This window comes from Eurosta solidaginis, chromosome X (genome assembly GCF_040869045.1).
Source record: "Eurosta solidaginis isolate ZX-2024a chromosome X, ASM4086904v1, whole genome shotgun sequence".
Lineage (NCBI taxonomy): Eukaryota > Metazoa > Arthropoda > Insecta > Diptera > Tephritidae > Eurosta > Eurosta solidaginis.
Genome location: NC_090324.1, coordinates 123,272,894 through 123,297,077, shown reverse-complemented (window position 1 = coordinate 123,297,077; position 24,184 = coordinate 123,272,894). Strand labels below are relative to the sequence as shown.

The window sequence follows — 24,184 nt, the reverse complement described above, 5'->3', positions numbered from 1 at the left end:
GCCCTTTATCCTGAGTACGCCAACCATAATAACGGCCACAATAAAGTTGCCAGTCTCCGTCCATACGCCACCCAGCAACGTGGATGCCATAAAAAATAACACATTCCCGTTCCAAGATGAAGGGTTTCTCGGCTAAACGCAACAAAATGGAGCAACGCGTCGACACATTCAGCGTCTCCTGCCGATTGTGTAAGAAAAATCACGGCATACGATTATGCCCGATCTACAGGGGAATTTCGGCAGAAGAACACCTCCGGACCGTTCTAATACGTCGACATTGTCCCAATTGTCTATCGCCTTACCATGGGTTGGAAATATGCCCAAGTAGCGACCGTTGTCATCGCTGCCAGGAACCAAACCACACTTCGCTGCACATGGAGGATAAGCAAGCGCGACCACGCCCTATATATTGCGAAGAGCGCGACGTTGAAGCAAGCGCCGATGAGGTGCTATCAATCCATATCACCGATGACGCCAAATCCTGGGCCCAACAGGTACCAGAGGAGGAGGAAGAAATGGAACAGATCGCCAGAAGCGCAGCAGTCTTAGCCATCGCCTCAACTATCAGCTGAGAAGCACGGCCCTTCCGACCGCTGCTTCAACATGAAAAGCAGAAATAATTCCCGGACCAGAAACGCAACCAGGTGCAACAGAAACATGGGGATGGCGCGGAGAAACGTCCTTTCCGCTCATCGCACCGCAATGCCAGTGGGCGACGGGGCGGCGCGGAACCGCCGTGTAAACCCCTCTCTGAGGTGGTAGGATGGCTGAGGAGCCAGACGTCAAAGTAGTGTCGGAAGGCAAAAACATTATCATCCTACTACCAGTGGATAGGCGTGCTCTCTTGTGCTGCTGTGCTCTGATAGACCGATTGGTCACTATGCGGAAGCACGAACGGAAGATAATTTCCTGCGCCATCTCGAAGACAACCATCCACACAGGCCACCACGATTCCGCTGCTGGAGATGCTCTTTTGAGGCTCCACCTACAGCATAATATAAGGGAAAAGTGGTGCGGCAACACTGCTCTACCTGCATACCAGTGCGTGTAGTGCCATCGGCAGGCGTGAGAAACAGTGAGCGCCGCCAAGATATTCGCCAACAAAATGGAGCAACGTCCGAGCGACCACTGCCGTCGGTCGATACTCGGACTAGAAAAGGCTCACGCTCAACAATAGGATCAAGAGTGATTATAGCACCTACGCAGCCTCTCTCGAATAACGAAGTGTATGTAGGGGACCCTTCGGGTTCATGGAGCCCGTCGTTAACCTCAACTGCCACTACAACGAACTGAAAACATAATTGTGAACAACACACTGGTAAATGCCGACCATTTATCACCAGCGACACCCTCCTCACCCGCAATTGTCCGACCACCTACGCCAACGGAAATAGCAGGAAATACAATAGCCAATAGCAATATACTAATTTCAATGCAATTACCGCCAGTGGCCGCGCTGCATCCCATACCCATGGTGGAAACCAACGAACCATCACCAGTAGAGGTATCAACTTCCCACCTCGGTACAAACACAGATAAACGGCGAATAATCGAGGCTCTGCATTCATCAAAAGATCAAGGGCAATTAGAAGAAGCCGAGGCCATGAGATACCGTTCATGTAGACCGACAAACTGTGAGAGGAACTCACCCAGGTCGAGCTAGAAGAAACCGCCCCTCCAGACTACAGCGTCTATATAGGAACAACAGAAGAAAGCGGGTCAAGAAATTTTGACAGGTTCCAATAGGACTTGCCAGATACCTTTAGCAATCCTCGAGCATCACTTTCGTACCCTGGCTTCGCCTAGAGACGTCGAGGAAGACTGGCCGAAAGTATTCGATCGTGAAAACCCCTCCACCTCAAGCAATGAGGCATTGACTCGTCCAGTTACCTGAGAGGAGGTTATGGACAGGCTAAAAGGTCAAGCAATTTCATCTTCCGGTTCTGATGGCCTGACCTACTCCGACCTGGGGAAGGCCGATCCAAAGCCTCAAGTGCTGACAGCGTGGCTCTACGCAGTGTTGAGAACGGAGTCAGTTCCAGTGATGTTGAAAGAAAGCCACACCATTCTATTGTACAAAAGAAGCGACGCGAGTGAGGTGGCAAACTGGAGACCGTTATCCTAAGGGGACACGGTCCCGAAACTATTTGCCGCGACACTAGCTGACCGGCTAAAAAAGTGGACCATGACCAATAGCCATATAAGCCCCTCACAAAAAGGGTTCTTGGAATTTGAAGGGTGTTTTGAGCACAATTACGTTCTACATGAAGTACTGCGTGAAGCTAAGAAAAAGGAAAAGGAAGCGGTAGTCGCGTGACTAGAACGCGTTCTCATCCGTCCCGCACTCCATAGTTTTTAATTATCTTGAAGCACATGGCTTACCAGAAAAAACAATTAATACAATCAGCAAGAATTACACAGGCATGACAACACGACTCAAGGTATGGGCACCCCGCCCATTAATATGCAGACCGGAGTTTGCCAGGGATGCCACTTGGGTCCTATAATGTTTGACCTCATTCTGGAGGTCGCACAGTGTTTCGTGTAGAACAAGCTAGCTGGACAAAATTATTTTATGAGATTTTCCGTTTCATATGCAGTCATTTATTACAACTACGTAATTTTTTTCAGCCATATGTTCTTTTTTTTTGATTTTTTTCCAAAATTTTACTTCATATGCATACATTTGCTTATTTCATATACAGTAACTCATGTGAATAAGTGACATAGATCCAAAAAAATTTAAAGGACTTAAGAATATTACTTTATTGTACTTAAATTGAATGGACTACAAATCTGAATACTCTAAAAAATTCTAACGGTTCCGAAAAAAAATTAAATTTTTTTATGAAAATTCGTCGAATTTTTCAAACATTTTTTAAACATAATTTAATTTTTGTTATAGATCGTGACAAATTTTCTTATGGGAAGTTAGTTAAAATAAATTTGCGAAAGCGAAAATTGTAAGAATTGTCCAAAAAGGTGTGTCTACTTATTTATGTGAGTGACTGTACATATGTACATACATATTTTGTATTTATTTGAGTATTTATCCTGGCACTACAATTTTTACAAAATTATTTTATAGTACCAGTCAGGAATGTAAAAGTGAATTACAATAATAATAATAACAATGTAAATATCTAAATTAATTATGTGAAAATTACTTATTAAAAAAATTTAAAAGTAAAGTATCATACAAAGTAGAAAAGCCAATAGATTTAAATTAAATAAAACCTGATCCAACAAAAAGTTATAGGGTAGGTTATCTTTTATAATTATGTTATTATTCGCTATCATCACTTTCATTCGATGAGTCACTTGTGGAATAGTCATGAGCATCAGCAACACTACTGTGAAAGCTTGAAACAACTGGGGTATTTATTGACTCCTCAACATTATCGGGGGACAGTAAATTTAAGACTTCTGAAGTCAGACTTTTAAATGTTTTCTTAGGTATCTCCCTAAAACTGTTAACTAAAGGATCCGATGTTATAAGCAACATATTCATAAGATCTCTATTCATGGCTTCACGTGACTGCTTTTATGTGTTATCAACCCTGAATCGTCTCAAATCTTTGTTACGGGCTTCCTGTGCTTCCTCAGAAAGTTGACCAATAGGTAAAATTGCTGATTTTATAATATCAGTACTATGCACTAAGATTTTATGAACTGTAACAGGCATATTAAACCATGGATAGAGATCTATGTAATGTTTTTTAGTCTCGACCGCAAATTTTTCAAATCTTTTGATATTTATATTAACCCAGATGCTAATGCGCGAAGGAGTGTCGAATCTTTTGATGAGCGTTACATCCAATTCCGTAATCTCAGCACTAGCCTCAGAATTTTCGAAAAACCTACGAGCAGTGTTGCCGTCATTGGTATTGCCTAAACCTGGTTTTGGTTTATCTACTATCAATACAAGTACACTTTTAAATTTATTCTGGATTTCGTTGGAACGTAGCTTTACACTCTCTTTATCTGCCTCATTCCTAAGCTGCCATTTTTTTACTTCGAGGCGATAACTTATGTGAAGCAAGCATTCAAAACATCTTACCTATGCATGGAGAGTAGACAAACCAAAACCAAGATTATCTCGGCGTAAAGTCCCGTAACTCATTATTCATATCTTTTGGAGTGGCACCACAAATATAACACTTTTGTGCGGAAGAAGTTTCAGTCAAAGCATTACAAACTATTCCGTCAATCATTGTTAGAAGCATATTGTGATTTACGGAAACTTCGTATTCTTCGAGCATGTACTTTGTTGGTAACAACGCATTTATCTCCTCTAAAAGTTTGTTCGTTTCAAAAACAATAAAATCTTTTGTTTCCTTAGAAAAAATAAATTTAATTGGACGACAATACATGATAGAAGAAGGTCGAGGATTCTGCCAAACAATGTTACCTTTTTCATCCTGTAATTGAAGAGGAACGAAAGAAAATATAAACAAAAACTCATCAGTGTCAGAACTGCATGTAAACTTTTGCTTATATGTGCTATGGCCAGAGCATTCATCGCAACCCTACTTGCTGATTAAAGTATGCGTCGTTTTTAGGTAATAAACTAACAAAAAACTTCTTGATTTGCTAAAACTAAACGCTCAACAGTTTTATCTAATACGGACTGGACTTTAATTTCCGCACGTGTTTCACCCACATCAATTTCGTTTGGATATCATTCTGCCTTAGCTTTTCTTAGACTATAAAATGATGGATAAACCTTATGGCCTGCCTTGGTGCTCCACTTCCGAGTCGTTTTGTACCCATGAGTCGTCGACTTGCTATCTACGTAGTATGCTAAAGCTTCTACATTGCTCAAGCATCTTGCATCTGGCTCACATGTCATCTTTTTGCCGGATATTTGAGTGGTTTCCTATGCTTTTTGTATAATGTTAGCAATATTTCTGTTGCCGGACATACGCGTTGATACTTCTGCCGCATAAAGTAACTCACCAGGACTTCTAGATTGAAAGAGGTCATCCATTCGACGTCGTTTGGTCTTTTCACTGCAGCTAACAAAGTCCTTCCTTCGCCTTCTGGGGCCGGGGTTACCTGAAGAAGTGATTGGTTGGTCCGATGGCAACTTTGAATCCACCGTTATTGTAAATGTGAAGTCTGGACCCGAAAGTCACTCCGAGTTTTTATTCAAAAATCGCTCCTTATGGCTTCCAGAAGTGTTCCACTTTTGATCCAGCTTCGACGAATATGCCGATATTTGTAAGCTTAAACTTTTTATCGAATACTCGGCTGCTTCGCTTAAATCGTACCTAAGTAAAACAAAACTCAATAATTCTTTATATCTAGTTTCCTTCGAATGTTGGACCCAAATGTCAAAAAGCTCCGTTCTTGGTACGGTTATAACTAAACTGCTTTGTGTTGTTGATTTTCCGACAGGGTGAATAAGTGATGATTGTTTTGCTGCCATCTTAAGTGTCGTTGATCGTTCTGATTTGTTATCAGTTGTGCAGTATTTATATTACATTCAGGTATTGGCGTAGATGATACCAAATGCGGTTGTTTTGTGTAGCGTTCCTGTGTGGTTATACCTGCATTAGGATTGCTTTGTATGTACCTGTTTTTATACCTTGGAGACTGGTGCGGTTGATTGTGGCAGGTTGAAGTCAGTGATCTTCGCCTTTTTACTTTTGGTGTGCTCTTGCGCATTTATTTTTGTGTGTTTTATGGCTACGTGTTTGTTCCCTGTACCTGGGAATTGGCTTTGCCGTTTGCAGATCAGCTTTAAAGGTTCAAATATCTCGTCGGAGCCGGTACGTACATACATCCTATTTTATATGTAGAGATAACTATATCTACAAAAAACAAATTTAAAATAGATGTGCAAAGAATTCGCAATGGTTTTTTCTTTCGACTATTAGAGAATACTTGCGGCTATAACATATGTAAGGGATCGGATACCAACTGAGCAACGCCTTCATTAACAACTTGGCATATGCCGACCATGTGGTGCTAATCGCTGATACCCCGGGCAATATGCGAAAGCTCTAAGCCGCTGGAAAGGGTGCGAAAGCTATTGGGCTAAACCATAATGCGGCCAAATGCGCAACGCACCACGTACTAGGGAGGGTCAATGACGCAATTGCTACGAACTTTCTAGTCCAGGGCCAGCCTGTTCGACCCTTGGACCAGGGGAGTACAACGACCACCTCGTAATATCCACTAGCTTCTAGATTAGATAGACACCGGTGAGCACCAGCTAGCCTGCTGAGTCACGTACGGGCACTGGACCGCACAGAGCTGGTCCCATGGCAGAAGACAGATGCTACGGCAACGTTTTTATTGCCACGCCTAGACTTTATTTTGCAGGGGGCAGACGTAGACAAAGAGTATCTTAGCGAAGCAGATAAGATAATAAAAAGAACAGCCAAACGCTGTATGAACCGGCCCCAACGAGCAAGTCCCGAGCTCGTTTTCATGCCGCCCCACAAAGGTGGTGGCGGGCTGCTCCCCTGGCGGACTTGACGGATATACTCACCGTGGCCCATGCATTCAAGATGCTAAGCTCAAAAGCCCACGTCGTGAGTAATATAGCGGTTTCATCGCTGAGACGAATTACTTGTCCCAGCGAATTACTTGTCCCAGCGAATCCGACGTCCAACGTTCAAACACCACCGCGAACTATTGGACGAAGGTGCGGACCGCAACGGCCAGAGTTAGCAGCAAGCTATGCTGGACATGGTCCTCACCGGAGTCCGAGTTTTGGATCCAGTGTGGTACACCTACTGACGCGGGCTTCACAGTTGGCGAACCGGGGGATACCCATAGCATCATTTCAACACTGCAACGGTGTGTGCCACAAAACTACGAAGCCACGCTGATTATCAAACCCGACAAAGACAAGGTCTTCGAAGTGACGGGCAAGACAACACCGGCTAACCGCTTCCTCCGCTCGGGAAAATTCACCCAATTTTGCTACTTGTGCTTTATACGCCGGGCACTCCTAAATGTCCTCCCACTGAACGCTACAAAGATGTGGGTTATAGACGCAGATAAGCGCTGTCGTAAATGCGGAAGGGACCTGGAGACCTTGCCCCATGTGGTTAACTACTGCATCCCCACTCCTCGGCACGATAGCGACGCCACAACAACGTCCAAGACAGACTCGTAAGAGCTCTGAGATGGGAACGTGAGAGTGAGTAGATTAGTAGAGGGCTCCCACGGTACTGCTGGCACCCTAAGACCGGACATCGTCGTACGGGACGAAGTAAGCCGACGCATCACCCTGATCGAAATGGCTATTCCGTACGAAAATAGAGGCGATGCTTTCAAGGAGCCTGGGCAGCAAAAGCTACAGAAATACCACCCTCTTGCTGGCCAGCTGACGACACTTGGCTACGAAGACAGAGTGTAGGCCTTTATAGTGGGAGCCCTGGGCGGATGGGACCCGGCAAACGAACGAGTCATAAACCTTCTGAACATCACGCGCTTTTATGCAAGCGTGATGAGGAGGCTCATGATAAGCGGTACCATCCGCTAGTCTCGGGACATCTATGTGGAGTACGTAAGTGGCACCAGGCAATACCGGGACACACCAACATGAAAATTACACAACAATCAATCTGCAGCCAATAAGGGGTTTGTTGTAAAATTATAATTTGCTACTACCTGTTACATATGATGTTTAGTTATCGTTCAACTCCCTCGTGATTGAAATATATTTTTTGTCAGCAATAAGTTAACTTTTACTAGTTGTAAGGAAGTTTATAATTCTAAAAATCTCATTGGGCAATTTTATTGCTTTATGGAGCGCATCACAAATCTCCTCGGTCGTGGTTATCTCATCGAGATCTCTGAGCTGTAAGGTGACCGTTTGAGACTTTGCTGTGACCTTCTCTGACTCCCTAAACATTGCCTCAATCTCTGCTTGGTACACGCCTGTTTTCCCTTACTGTGATATTTTTCAAGGGCTTTTAATTTTTCGCAACTACTCACCTTTCGTCGTATGTAAACATTACGTAGCATCTCCAGCTTTGGAAATAATGATTGCATCAGGCCTGGCCTTAAAATTTTTTTTCTAACTCCCGTTTTTGGGCTTGACTACCACACTTCCGTTTTTTGAGCTCCCGCGGCTTCCTTGCCTTCGGTCTTTTTCTGCGTAAGCTTCCGAAGCTTGTGACTTCCCTCGTACCCTGGCGTAACGTCCTTCCTAGGTCTCTTTCCCGGCTGTGACGGCTTCCTTCTTAGCCCTATCATTGGCAATTATTTTATTCTTAAACTCTATCACCTTCAAAACCAATTCGATATACGATACCTTGATAACGGAGGCCAAGCACTTAGTTTCCGCGTGTATATTATTACGCCCTTTAAAAAATTCAATCAAATCATTCATCTATCTCCCTAATTATGCCATCTTATTTTCAATGGTCACTTTACTCCCTCCTGGGGACTGCGGATTTTGAAGGTTTGCCGCTGCCTTCTTAATAAGGTCATTTAACATAGGAGTGCTTGTTTGAGCCTTGCCTTCGCGGTTCTCCAGTCTTGCTCCTGAAGTTGCTGGAGATGCTCCTTGCACGCCCCTTACTTCTGCTCTCTTCGATTTCGTCAGCGTGTGCTACCAACTATTTAGACCTGCTCCCAGTTGGCCAGGCTTTCTGGAGAGGATGTATGGAGGTGTGTATACGTGTATAGGTGTATGGCTTTGCTTTTTCTTGATTGGAAAATTGGCTATCCCTAGAGGACATATAAAAGTGCTTCAGATTACCTGGTGTTCGAGCTGCCTGTCGGTCGATCGGATGTCCCTGTTTTCTTTTTTTCTTTTTGTTTTTTGCACTCTTCTCTGGCAGTCGGATCGCACTCCAAATCTTTACGCGCGCACTGAAGAAATTGGGTTTTAATACTGCGTATTGACCGACGCACTTCAAACTTTTTCACTAATTTTCAAAATTTTTTCACGGTTGACACTTTTAACTACGCTTATATGCACTACACAGGGCATCCTTAAAACATAACTTTGATCCGTTGCCAAGTCGTAACCCTGTTTTAATCTGCCGCCGTGGCAGAGCATGTTACCCAAAAACGGAAAATTTTTAACATATACGTGGAAACCCTACATTCGGCTTTCCCGTATTTTCACATATTCACGCACACTTCATATACATGTACATTCATGCGATCAGACAAACCAACATCAACATATGGTTCGTGCCTTGACCGAAATGTTGCACATACCTCAAATACAGTGTTTGCTACCAAACAACATGATGCCTAAGCGATGTGCTGTTGAGATTGTTGCAACATTGCTGCTGGGGTCTATAAACATTGAAACATGATGTGACTCTTTAGTGTCAGTATGGTGAAAGGCTATCGTGAAAATTTCCTATTACATGTGAACCAAATTACACAAAAGAAAAACGCGAAACACCATACACACTCATAAAAATAATTCTCCTATATTTAAGGAAATTTGGTATTTGAATATATATTTCCTATTTTTAAGGAGAAAACGCAGTTATTAAGGAAACTTGTTCTTATAATGAAAGAAGATTTGTACTTAGCACAGGTAAATCAATGTACCTAACTCAATATTGAAGAAATTCAAGGAATTTATGAGTATATTAAGTAAATAATTGCGCTGAAGTTCAAAAGAAATATAAATTTCCTTTTGCGAAAGCAATATTTCTTACTTTTTAGGAAATAATAATAAAGCTATTTTTACTGAATATAATAGCGCATTTACTTGTCTTCGCTGCCAGCGCAAGTTTTGCTAGATTTAAGGAATTTATATATAAAATATGTAAAAAATTTCCCAAAAACCCAAAAAGGTACACATTTACTTGCGCTTAGGCAATGTTTCCTAGCTATTAAGGCAATGCTTTACTTAATTTAAGAGCTAATTTACTTTTCTTCTCTACCGATGACCAAAATTGCACTGCATATAACATTGTATGTACATTAGGATGGGTCGATTTGTATGGACGACAGTTAACCGATATGGCGCCACCGATTTTTCGATAGGATTTGGGCTCAGGTAAAAAGTTCCACTACGCATACCCAAAAACAATAAGAGCCTGCGAAATTTCATTTGTTTGACTTTTCTAAGGATTTTTTCATGACTTACCAAAAAAATTTTCATATAGGGTATACATTTTCCGACCCAAAAATGTCCGCTAAAAATTATTATTTTTGTTTTTCAAAAACTGTTATCGCCATGAAAATTTTACAATCAAATGAAAATTTTTTTAGTAGGTCATGGAAAAATCTTTAAAAATCAAAGTCGAAAAAAGTCAAAAAAATGAAATTTCGCAGGCTCGAAAATTATTTTTTTGGGTATGCGTAATGGAACTTTTTTTCCTGAGCCCAAATCCTATCGAAAATTCGATGGCGCGATATCGGCTAATAAATTGACCCAGTCTAATGTACATACATACTAGAGATATACGCCGCCGCCGATTTGCGACGTTATTCGCACGCCGCCGCCGAATGTCAAAAATATCGGCGCGGCGGCGGCGTTCGGCGCTTTACTATATTTTCTACTCTTTTAAGACTGTCTAGGCCATTTACTGTTCATCTCGAAAATCGGTCCGATATGTTCGAAAGGGGTATCAAGGGACTCGCATCACTGCAAGTTATAAAAATCCGATCGTATCACCGAATTCACAAAGTTATGAAAACAAAACACTTTAAGACAAGTTATATAATAAATTTAAATGCTCACTCCCAATAATTTTTTCAAAAAATTTATAATGTACAATGAATTTAAATAAAATGTCCCAAGTCGAACATATTTTCAAATTGTCCTGATGTTGTTAAAAAAGCTAGTTACAAGAAAAAGTTGCCGAATTCTATACCCCGATTGGCTGTAAGAATAGCGAAATCAGTGTTGCAAAATCCTTTAGTAGGCTCCAGTGGTTTAAATTCTCCTTTGAAATGATTCTCAGCTTATACTTAAGTTGCATATACATATCTTCAACATGTATGAGAAGGGTTCGAAAAATCACTTTATTTGATTAAATATAAAATAGCGTCTGAAATCTTAATTTTGATTTTCGCACTTCATCATTCAACACTCAAGTCTCCCAATTTGACATTTCCCAAAGTTGGCGGCCCTATCCCCAACTAGTCCCTTGGAGTGAATCACATTGACTCTGGCCAAGTTTAAATATCACCTACACGTTACGGCTCCTGGTACATATGTAATAGGTAAACACATATATTTACCAGGTGGGGCTTTGTCCTTCACAAGAAAACTCAAAGTGGCGAAGAAAAAGCTTTCTCAAGACAGTCGAACAAATTACCGGGTGTTCTACTACCCTAACGTAGGGGACTTGTCGAACTTGTCTGAAAACTGAAGGCGGTCATCCATAATGAGCTCTTATATCATAAGGCCGGAAACGAAGACTATTGAGGTCAATGTATCGAACACAAACGTCTGCAAATTTTGGTCTACATTTTTAAACTTTTATCCACGGTCCTTGTAAAGTTTAAAATATAGTTTAATATAACGGTGCTTTGTTTTTAGAATCTACAAAAGTTAAAGAGGAAACAAATTTTAAATATTTGTGGCTAAGTAACTGAACAATTGTGGTGTGTCGCAAACTCGGCAAAGGAGTGGAGGCACCACAATTGTGTTAGGGTTAAATTTAAAAGAAAAGAAAAAGAAAGGCGAGAGATATTTCTCGTTATAATATTTGTCTTTATTATAGTGAAAATTTAAATTAGCACAATAATTTACCTTGCATAATAAATGTGGCGGGCTCCTCGGACGGTGTTAGCTGTGGTTCGCTCAACGATCGCTGGAAAAGTAGACGGTTGCCTTGTCGAGGACAACCGTTGAACCGTGGAAAGAGTCTCCGGTTTTAAGAGGAAGCTTCCCCACACAGTTGTACCGGCTTGTATGTATATGTGTACGGACAACATAACCCTACCTATGTACACATATACATGCATGTGGGCGAACTAGTGGTCGATATAGAGGTGATATTAGGGTGGCGAGAGTTGATATGAATTTAGGCTTCGGGCCTAAACATGCCGGCCCCCTTGCGATACGCAACAGCCCAGACTCCGCCCGAGCGGCCCCAACCACGACTTATCTTACAACTATATTATAAGCTAAGCCGTGCGCGCCAGATGGCGCGACGGCATCCTCCTTGTCTTCGCAGTTACCTATAGCTAGGACGAGATAAAGGAATGGTAAAGTAAAAGAACACGCATCATATATTTCTTGCCAGTTACTACAGAAATCCATTTATTGTGTGAAAAAGAAAGATGTTATTCACATATATAAAGCTTAAACTACCGAACCCTTCAAAGACGTGTTAGATTGGGTGGGTCCCCGAGAGCACCCATCCAAAAAGATTGTGCTTTGGGCTAGGAGCGAGCCAAACGGCGGCGGTAACGTGCCCGGTGTAATTATTTCAGCGTAAACGTCGCCGCCCAGAACGAGGCGGATTGGTGTTGACGCGTAAAATTTTGGATCCGCCAGACGAATGTGTTCGTAAAGAGCTGCGACGCTGGGGTCGACGCTATAAGTTGGGATGACGCGCCTAAACTCATGGATGCAGACTGCGTGAGTCGTCACCGTCTTGCTCTGTCCATATTTTCCTCTAAATCTAATAAAACAACCGGTTCGCCGGAGCTGTTGGTTGTCGACAGTGCTAACTCTGGTGCCAGCCTGCGGTCGATCGTTGTGCAGGGGGAACATGCATCAATGAGTGCACGGATGAGATGTAAACGCCCCCCGGCTTCCACCTTCACGACCGCAGTTGGCGCCAAAGTAGCCATTGGGCGAAGGTTTGGGCCGGATGTAGTGCGGGCCGGAATGACTCCGTTCCGGAAGGAACTGCTGTGAGGTAGCTGGCGCGGCCGAGTGGCCAGTCTACCGTCTCGGTTTTCTTCATGGAGATTTCGTACAGCGCGAGCTGGCGCGGCCGAGGGGCCAGTCTACGCTCGCGCTTCTCTTGGTTTATTCCTGGGCGTCGTTTCGTAGGTGGGCGGAAAGGCCGTGATTCCGCTCCACTCTTCTCTCGTCGCTCGTGGGCTAGTAGGGATCGGAACGGCCATGGGTCCGATCCCCTACTGTCTGATGGGACTATATAGGTGCCCGTTCCACTCCCCGATGGTAAAAGTTGCTCGTCAGTAAAGGCCGACTCGGACGCGTGGAGAGACAGCGCCTCATCCATCGTCTCGTCGTCCACCTCTTGCTTAGTGGGCATCCGCTCATACCCTTCTTCCACTTCTTCCATGACCAGCTGGTTCCAGCTCTTCGGCGGCTCTGGCTCGGACGACAAGTCCTCCATCAACAGGTGCAGCGTGGTATGATGGTCGCTACCACATCTTCGGCACCTGCCCTGACCCCTGCAGTCTCGATGTATCATTGAAAGGCAATTTTGGCAGTACTTGGCCTTTATAATTTCGCGCAGTCGTTGCAGCGGGGACTTCGCGCGGCATATCGGGCATGACCTGATGGGATATTTCGCGTCGCATAAAAGGCACGGCTTTGGGTAACGAGCGGCCTGGCGCTCGGTCCTCTTTCGTAGCGAAGCGTAACGAGTCATTCTATTTAGAGAAGATGGAATAAAAATAAAGGGAACTTGTTGATTTATTATGACTATGTTATGCGTTCGGCGGCGAGTAAGCACCAATTCTATTATCGGCGCTTTTGAAATTTCGCGCGTGAGTTGGGTGAAAACATGTCTAGATGCCTACGAGAATATATTCATCTCGCGTACGTTATGCGCGTGGCCTCTTTCCCCGCACGTTATGTGCCTGGGTCTTTAGTGCCTTATTCTATTTATTTTTGTGGCATCCGGTAGCGGTTCAGCTAGTCAGGCATACTAGTGCTGCAGAAAAATGGACATTTAAGTTGCTTGGTACTCACATTTTGGTACCGAGCCGGGTAGAGAGTGTATAAAGTGGGATCTTTCGAGTCGTTGTTATTTGTGTTGTTGGTGCCATAAACCAACAACTTTCCTGCCCGCCACAGAAAAAAAATGTTTGGTCAGCAAAATTTTATGCTATATAAAGAAAAAATAAAAAATCTTCGTTTTGGACGAGGAGAAAAATTTGCGAATGAACCGTTCTTTTGTATTGCCCTTCGACTATTTGTTCAACTTTTCCCCAAGTACGCTTGTAGTCCGGTTTTATTGATGGTCTTTATTAAAAGGCACGGTTCCTGAAGTGTATTTGGCTCCGATACCGATTTTCCAGAAACGGGTTTTTGGGTACCCGTTTGCATCTTTTTATGCATCCCTAATATAATGTAAATTTAACACTCGGCATATATATGTACATACGTTGGTATAAGTATACGGACAGTCAGTGCGCGGACTCTATCGCATTGGTAGATTTACAACCTTTTGACCCATTTTCATTTTCTACTACTACTCCCACCGAGGCCCAAAATCTACCAACATTTTCAGTATTTTCGCATTGAGAACCAATACTGTGATAATTTTGTAAAGTATTGAATTGCCGAGACCACCCAACTAGCATTAGGAGGCGGTACTGACCAAATCAGTCAATTTTGAAAATTTGTGAAGAACTTAAACAGGAGATAAATTTTTGATTAGAGAGATATAGTAACTAAGCACGCGAATATTTTCTGCGCTATTTTTCTTAGTTTTTTTTCTTTTTTTTTTTTTTGTGAATTATTTGAACGACAAGAAGAAGTTTTACGCAAACGATAACATGCTGAAATCGGTTATTTTGCGGCAGTATTTTTGTTACCTTGGAAAATTGTTGTGGTAGTTAGACGTTTTGGGATGTGATTTATTTGGTGATTTGTTTGTTTTACGATAAATTGGAATTTTTTGGTACCAATATAAACCGTAGTTATTGTGTTCATGAAACTTCTACTACCATTTTCCGTCTCCCAACATTTTGCCTTTAAAAAAGTCCGTGCACTGGTAGGTATTTATTAGCAGCAAAGACAAAAAAATTGTACACATTCATACACACCCGTGTATAGAATGTAAATTCCTCTGAATTGAAGCAAACGGGACTAATCGAAAGATTTATTCCGTTGCTTCATTCTTTCGTTTTTTACGCATGGTGGAGTACGCTTGGCTAAACATGGTAAGTAAAGTGCAATATTTTCTTTTATCCATTATTATAAATCAATTTTCTTGTATTTTTTCCCATTATTAATTAATTTTATTTTTCAGGTGGATGGTGTGGATATCCCGGAGTTGGAGCGATGTCCCTACATATGGATGGAGTATCGACCCTTTTTTTTGGTTTTTGATCGTGTGTACCGGCATCGCAAAAAGGATGCTCCAACTGCGGCGTCGGCCGCGCCGTCAGTTGTCACACTTTTGCGATGCCTATTGATGCATGCACTAATGCCTTTTTCTCTTTTTCGTTGCAGATTTTGTCATGGATATTTTTTGGGCACGGTAGATCCTAATCGTGAAATAGTGAAATGGGTTCATGCCACGAATACCCAGAAATGTATTCCTGCTGGTGGTAAACACAATGATTTGGATGATGTCCGCAAAGATGTTTACCATCACACATTTTTTTTGAAATGCTCGGCAATTGGTCATTTGGGGGTTACAAAAAAAGAAGTATGCGTAAAGCATTGGACCCATTCAAAGTATTTGAAAGCCAAAATGAGCTGAACCCTCGTATGGAAATTTTAGCTAAACTCAACACACTTGTTAAGCAATGGGTCAAAGATGTCTCAATGGCAAAAAATGTGACAGCTGACAGCCATTGTACATCGACGTGTCAAACAATTAAAAGTTTTTATAAATCCGATTGGATTGGTTTATGAAAAACTATACTTTTTTTTTTTTTAAATTGTAAAACTTAAAAATTTGAAAGGCGTACGGGATAGAACGGCAAAAATATGGTTTTGGCGGATTTAGGGCGAAAGATAACATCGGCGATCCAATCGCTAAGTAAGACGACGGTCATCAATGAGGAGGCACTAAATTCTATGCTGAAAGAAATTTGCGCAGCTTTACTTGAGGCTTGGTAAAGCAATTTCGTGAAAATGTAAGAGCCGTCATTGATTTTGAGGAAATGGCTGGTGGATTAAATAAACGACGCATGATACAGTCCGCTGTTTTCAAGAAACTGATCAAAATGGTCGATCCGGAAGTGAAACCTTATCAGCCAGTCAAAGGGCGACCCAATGTTATTATAATCGTCGGCTTACAAGGCTCCGGCAAGACTACTTCATGTACTAAACTAGCCTATCACTATCAAAAACGCAATTGGAAATCTTGTCTTGTATGTGCGGATAACTTCCGCGCTGGTGCTTACGATCAGATTAAACAGAATGCAACAAAGGCCCGAATACCGTCTTATGGTAGTTATACAGGAATCGATCTCGTGGTTATTTCTCAAGACGGTGTAGAAATGTTTAAACGCGAAGGTTTCGAAATTATCATTGATTACACATCTGGTCGTCACAAGCACAAAGATTCTTTGTTCGAAGAAACGTTAGCTGTATCGAAAGCTGTTTCGAAAGATAATATAATATTCGTAATGGATGCTTCTATAGGTCAAGCTTGTGAGGCTCAAGCGAAATCATTCAAAGATAAGGTGGATATTGGTTCTGTCATTATTACCAAGCCGGAAACGAAGAGCTCCTGGAAAAGATTAAGCATGGTCAATTTACAATACGTGATATGTATGAACAATTTCAAAACATCATGAAAATGGGTCCATTCTCTCGAATAATGGGCATGATTCCTGGTTTCTCACAATATTTCATGACCAAAGACAGTGAACAAGAATCAATGGCACGCATTAAAATGTATGATGAACATGATGGATAGTATGTCGGATGGAGAACTAGATAGTCGTGATGGTGTGAAGTTATTCACAAAACAGCCGACGCGTTATGTACGAGTGGCTCAAGGTTAGGGTGTTCTCGAAAAGGAGGTGCGCGATCTTATTGCCCACTATACCAAATTCGCAGCAGTGGTGAAAAACAATGGGCGGCGTTAAGGGCTTATTCAGGCAAGGCGACATGACGAAGAACCTTAATCCAGCACAAATGGCGAAATTAACTCAACAAATGTCGAGAATGATCGATCCACGTATGTTGCAGCAAATGGGCGGAGCGGAGTTGGTGGTAAGTGAAACGCCTGGTTGAAGTATGCAAGTGTTAGGTTTTAGCAGAAATTACTTCTTAAGAAAGCCTTAGCAAACAAAGAAAGAGCCGTTCATGTGCAGCATTATGTTAGGCACACCTATTTGTCTCATTGTTAAAAACCCGTAAACGTAACTTCTGTTCTTTTCTTATTTGGATAAATTTTTATTCAGAATTTTGTAAACTTTAAACAAATTAATATATTGAAAATTTAGTCGAAATTAGGACTGCGTCAGCTGGCCAGATTTATTTTGTAAGAATAATTGCACTCTCCCTGTATTATGGATATATCTAAAGCAACAAACGCAAAAAAACTGAATTTGTGTCAAACATATTTTAGAGTGGGTTTGGAATGTCTGCCTTTTGTGTGGGCCATTAACGTTGTCTGGTTTTTCTACGAAGCATTTCGAGTGCCATCTTACCCAGAACAAGAAAATATGTGATCATGTCGCTGATAGGCCCCTTACTTTGGACGGCAATCATAATAAGCTGGGTTGTCATATCTCAAACCAATCGTGCTGAATAGGGCGAATTCGCCGACCATATAAGCTTTGTAATACCCGAGGGAAGGGCCTAAACGGGAAATAAAATTCTAACTACAATTTATTATGGTATTTTATTAACCTTTAACAGGCGATTAAACTGTAATCATAAGTATTTCTATACATTTTAAACAAAAAAATTAAAAAGTAACAAGAAATCAATTAGGATCTTCTGCTGATTCAATGCTAACAAATAATTATAAAATAACACGTTTGAGGACAGTGAAATAATTATGTAGTATAAAAAAAACTTGATAACGATCAGTTTTCTATATATTTCCTTTGACGGCAAAGAAATGATTTTTTCATAGCCTTATATTAAGTTGTATTGGATATTCATTTAATAGAAATGGCTGCTTAAATAATAATAAACATAAAACAACATAAATCATTGCATATTAGTTTATTTAATATTACAAGATTTTGAATTTGAGCGTACAAAGGACTTGAATGTAGACCTGACCGAGAGTATTCAAAATTTCACAGACCACATCATACAACATGGGGTAAACATAAAAATGCTGAAGCACGGAATGAATATTGAGGCGCGGCATGTAAAGCGTAAAGCACTGTCACAGTAGTTAGATAGGGACTTTTTGAAGCGTGAGCGCAAGTCCATGGAACAACACACCAATTTTAATAACGCAGTTTTAGCTAATCGTAAACGTTTGTCGACCGAATTATCTGCAACACAGCAACAGAAAGATGGTACGACTAAAAAAGGTGTGTCAGTGAATCGCAGAGGACATTTCACGCATGTGGACTGATTCACGTACACGTATGTCAAGGTCAAGCACAATAGCTTACTGTTAGTATAATTTGTAGCCTAAAATATATATCGTCGGTGAAAGTTCCAACCAACTGTTCTTGTTGTTGTATTCTTTAAGTTTTTGAAGTGATTATATCAAATCGCCTCCAAGACTGTCGGCTTACTACCGGGCTATGGGATTATTTTAATTTTTTTTTTTTTTTTTTTTGTATTAAGGCCCATCTATAGTGGAAAACTTTTTATATGTGGTTTGAGCTTTCATAGACGATATAAACGTATTTACATAACTGAATATGTGCGATGGAAAACTTCATATCTCATTTTCAATTAAATTAGGTGTCATTAGCTTCCTTGCAAAATACGTAACGCTTATGTGCCCCCACAATTCCTTGCGGACGTTAGGAAATCAATGAAAATTGATGAGAGCATGGATCCGGAAGTACCCAATTTATCTGGTGGTGCACTGTAACGAGGTACACATTCATTCACAACACGCAACTATCAACCAATGAACAAAAAAGAGGGTGAGTTTAGAACTTGAATTAGTACTAATGTAGATGCTCACATAGTCCGATATGTATAAGCATCTAGGTTTGCATTTTAACTTGTTTTATAATTTGTTGCCAGTTTTTTTCACAAAAGTTTTCGTTTTTGCTAATTTTTCGATTTTTTCATTGGAAAACTCAAAATTTATGAGTAGAAGAAAGTTTTTGTACAATTGTGCATGCATTTTTTCTTTACCAGTTTTTTCACAAAAGATTTTGGGTGAGGGATGAATTTTAATAAATTCTGTTGGCCGAGTGCCTTTGACCGAGTGCAGATGCATTCTGTGGCAGATCATGGATCTGCGTTAGGGTCCTGGTGTCTTCGCTCTGGGGAGTGAGTGAATTTGGGTTTGATTTTTTTTTTGAAAATTTAAAAATTTAATGGGCCGTATAATGCCTTTGGTTTCGGTGACAGATGCGGGTCTGAATTTGGGTGGTTGGTTGGCCTCGTTCCGGGTGAACGAGAGCTGGGGTTGATTTTTCTGAAAGGAGGGATGTGGAGGAACGGAAGGATTGTTAAGAGGAACTCGTGGTCCTCTCACAATCTATCTCCGTAGGAAGAAGGACCAGTTTGACCAAAGGTCGTCTGACTTGACCCGTCTCGGTTATGAGGTCGACTACACGTACTCGGTTATCTTCGCCGGGGTGTACGTTGACGACTCTACCTAACCTCCACTCGTTGGGAGGTAAGTTGTCCTCTTTGATGACAACTAGATCTCCCACTTGTATATTTTGTTTTGAATGTTTCCACTTCACTCGTTTTTGAAGTTCGGAAAGGTATTCGGTTTTCCATCGCCGGCAGAAGGTTTGATGGAGGGCCTTGAGCTTCTGCCATCTATTTATCATGGAGGTAGGACTTTCGTTCGCATCCGGTTCTGGCGGCGCCAGAAGATGGCTGCCAGTTAGGAAATGTCCTGAGGTTAGTGGCTCCAGGTCCGTTGGGTCATTGGACGCCGGGCTGAGAGGCCGTGAATTTAGGCATGCCTCGATCCGGCACAAAAGGGTTTGGAACTCCTCCATGATATATTTATGGAGAGAAGCGACCTTTTTGAAGTGGCTTTTGAAGCTCTTCACTCCCGCTTCCCACATGCCGCCATATGTGGAGCGGCGGCGGGAATAATATGCCAAGTTAATGCTTGACGGCTATACCTGGAGACTGTTTTGTCTCGGCTTTCTGCCAGAAAGGCTTTGAATTCGGATCGTAGAGATCTGGAAGCTCCTACAAAGTTCGTACCAGTGTCGGAGTAGATGTTTTTCGGACATCCTCTTCGCGCGATAAAACGCGAAAAGGCTGCGAGGCAGCATGGGGTGGTTAGGTCACTAGTGGCTTCTAGGTGGATGGCCTTAGTGGAGAAACAGACAAATAGGCATACATAGCCTTTGGACAGTCGACATCCACTACCTCGGTTATTTTTGATGTGGAAAGGCCCCGCGAAATCTACCCCGGTATTGGTGAACGCGCGAGTAAAAGTAGTACGTTCGCAGGGAAGGGTACCCATAAGTTGGGACTGCGCCTGCTTCCTGTGAATAATGCAGGTTTTGCAATTGTGGATGATGGGTCTGATCATTGTCTTGGCATTCGGAATCCAATACTGGGTGCGAATAAGGCGGAGCATGAGCTGGTTCTCGCCATGAAGGGAATCATGATGAATCATCATGACTGCAAGGCGAGATAGCCTGCAATTGTAAGGCAAGATGATCGGATGCCGCTCGTTGTATGACATGTCTTTTTAAGCCCCTAGACGACCTCCTGTTCTGATAATGTCATCTTTGTCGATGTATGGGTTGAGTGAGAGGATTTCACTCTTCCGATCAATAGGTTCCCTATTTTTTAATTTAAAATATTCTGTACCGTTAAATTGTTTGTGGAAGACTCGTATTAATGCTTGAGTCGTTGCCTTAATCTCATCGGCTAAGATTATGCACAACTTTTCTTGGAACACTGCCCTAGTTTTAGGATGCGTTTTTTTTATAGAATCTCCTAACATAAGACAGGACTTTCAAAGCTCGTGGTAAATATGAAAATCGGTCAAGAATATCTATATGATCTATCCTTGTCGTGGCATATGATTGCGCCCTCTTTTCCTCAACGGACGTGTTGTAATCGGCGTCTTGTGCTGGCCAGTGAGAATTGTCTTCTTGTAGCCAAGAAGGACCCTGCCACCACAACGAATTGTTGACCAAATCTGACGCTAGTAGTCCTCTGCTTCCTAAATCCGCTGGGTTAGATTCCGAGTCAACGTGAAGCCAGTGCTTGTTACCTACCATTTCGAGGATCTTGGTGATTCTATGTGCGACGTTGGCCAAGTACAGGGCGGCTTGCGTATCCATGCGAGTACGATGGTTGAATCCGTCCAGAGGTGAACTTTTACTGGTCCCCAATGAATGTTTCGGAATATTGATTCCATCATTTCTGCGAGCAGTACGGCGCCGCAAAGTTCTAAACTTAGTAGCGAGATGGTTTTCACTGTAGCTACTCTGGTTTTTGCTAAGAGTAAGTGTATGAAAAATTGATCGTTTCTTGTTACAAGCATATATACCGCTGCAGCATATGCTTTCTCAGAAGCGTCACAGAAGCCGTGGATTTCTATTTCGCCTTCCGGGGAAAAATTTACCCACCGCGGTATCCGTATGTTATCTATTTCGCCATAGTGTTGGTGAAGGGTTTCAACCGTTCTGATGTATTTGGTGAGACAGGCTCGTCCCATCCGGTGCCTTCTAACCAAATATTCTGCATTAATATTTTTGCCACTATGACCATTGGGGCGAGCCACCCTAATGGGTCGAAAAGCTTGGCGATGGCTGACAATATTTCTCGCTTAGTTAAATTTTCCGGATCCTCCAGTGGTCCTGCTTTAAAATAAAAGAGATCGGAGTGCGCATTCCATCTTATGCCCAATGCCTTCACGGTGCTGTCTTTTAGAACTGCCTCCGAGTTTGATGTCCATTTAAGAAGTGGAAAACCAGCTGACTGAAGTACCTGTCGGATTTCATCCCTTGCTTTAATGGTCGATGCAATGGTGTGTCCTCCTGCTAATACGTCGTCTACATACATGCATTCTCGCAGGATGCTCGATGCTGTTGGATGGGAATTTTCAACATCGTCAGCTAGTTGTAGAAGCGTTCTGATGGCCAGGTATGGAGCGCAGTTAACTCCGAACGTTACAGTCTTTAACTCGTAGAGGCCTATTGGTTCACTAATGTCTTTTCGGAAAACAATCCTCTGAAATTTGGTATGGTTGGCATCCATCCAAATTTGCCTATACATTTTTTCTATATCACTATTGAAGACATATCGATAGACTCTCCAACGTAGAATAAGAATTGGGAGATCTGCTTGTAGTACTGTACCAGGTAGGAGAATGTCGTTTAGACTGGTGCCATTAGCCGTCGGGCTTGAGGCATTGAAAACGACTCGGACTTTCGTCGTTATACTCTCTGCTTTTACAACGGCGTGGTGTGGCAGAAAGTAATTATTTGTTTCAGCTGCCGCGACGACACTGCTGATTTTTTTCATATGTTCGAGAGTCTCGTATTCTGAGAGTACCCTAATATATTCTTTCCCTAAGTCCGGATTTTTTATTAACCGGGACTCGTTTCGATAATATTGCGAGCATGCGCGCTTAAGGGATCCTCCTAAACTCAAATCTTCTGAGTAGCCTTGCTTGAATGGGAGGGATACTATGTACTTCCCATCTTCATTTTTTCTTTATACAGCTTTTCGCAATATGCGTCATCTGCATTAGTGCTTTTGCCTTTTGGCAATTTTCTAACTCCCAGAATGCTTTTAATTGGTTGTCCAGCGCGATTTTGTCTTAAAACGACACTATGTTCTTTGTTGGATTCGGTGCTTCAATACGACCGGTTAGTATCCAACCGAACACGGTCTATTGGGCCAGAAGTGTATTTAGCACATTCTTTTTTAGACCGCTTAGTATAATTTGGGGATATATGTCTCCACCAAGTATGAGGTCTACATTTTCATTGACGTAGAACCTCTTGTCTGCCAAAACTAGGTCTGGGAATGCCTGCATAGTAATTGTGTCGATATGGCAGGATGGCAGATTCCCAGTTAGTTTGGCTAAAATTAGAACAGGAGTAGTGAAGCTGAAGCATGGGTCCACTGGTGAACGTAGCTCGATGGTGGATGCCTCTTTCACTTGAGCAGATACTGCGTTGGTGATGCCTGAAACTTGGGCATGCATTTTCCTTGCCGGCAAATTGATTCTGCGTTTTAGTCTTTCTGTCATGAAAGAGCATTCAGACCTGAATCAATTAGTGCACGCGCGGAGAAGTCGGTACCATTATGATGAATGTGTACGCGAGCAGTTCCTAATAGTACGCCTGTGCTGGAATTAGCATGACAGGATTTTACATTCTGGTTCGCAGAAGAATTTGGTTGCCCCGATTCCTGTCTCCTTTGTGCTTGTGCTGAAGTTGACGGGATATTATCCGCGTATTTAAATGGATTGCGCCTCGTAGTTTGCTGAACTGTATCCGCATTCAGGAGCGTTGTGGTGACGAGAGTGGCATTTGGCGCAGTTGTACGAACTGGTGCACCTCGTCACTGTGTGTCCTGGGGATAAGCAGTTCTGGCATCCCCCGTGGATTTGATGAAGTTGATTCTCTCCACTGGGGTCACATCACAGAATCGGGGACAATTCCGTAACCTATGTTCAGCTTTACCCATTTTGCAAAAATCCCTTGATGTTGATTTTGAAGTAGGTTTTGATACCTTCGTTTGGAAGGCACCAAGTCTTTTTATGGGGATTTCGGTTGGATGCCGAGTATTTGATGGCTTTTGTCCCTTTTGGGCGTTAGTGCCGGTGAAGCTAGATACTGTTTCCAGTGTCTGAAACCTATTTTATAGAAATTTGTCCATATCTTCCCATTTAGATATGTCCATTTATGGTCTATGCTTTGTTCCCATAGAGCCAGGGTACTTTCCAGTAATTTTGTCCAACACAAATATGTTAGTATTGCACCTCAATTGGATGTGTCGATTTTGTGACACTTGAGGGACGATAGACAATTGTTTATATCGCTATGTAATTTCTTTAACGCGCTCCCACACTCACTCTCTACCTTCTTTAAATTAAAAAGAATTTTTAATTGCATGTTGACTAATATACGGTTGTTTTCATTTCTTTCGCACAGGTTTTTCCAGGCCATATCGAACCCATCATTTGTTAGAGGGCATTTTTTTACAATATCTTTGGCTTCGCCCTGTGTCTTGTTGTTCAGATGGAATAGTTTTTCCACC

At 42.1% G+C, this 24,184-nt stretch overlaps 1 pseudogene; it reads left to right on the top strand.

Annotated features, from left to right (window-relative positions):
- Window positions 1-15,811: 15,811 nt before the first annotated feature.
- LOC137235122 (signal recognition particle subunit SRP54 pseudogene) lies at window positions 15,812-17,068 on the top strand (annotated as a pseudogene).
- The last annotated feature ends 7,116 nt before the right edge of the window (window positions 17,069-24,184 follow it).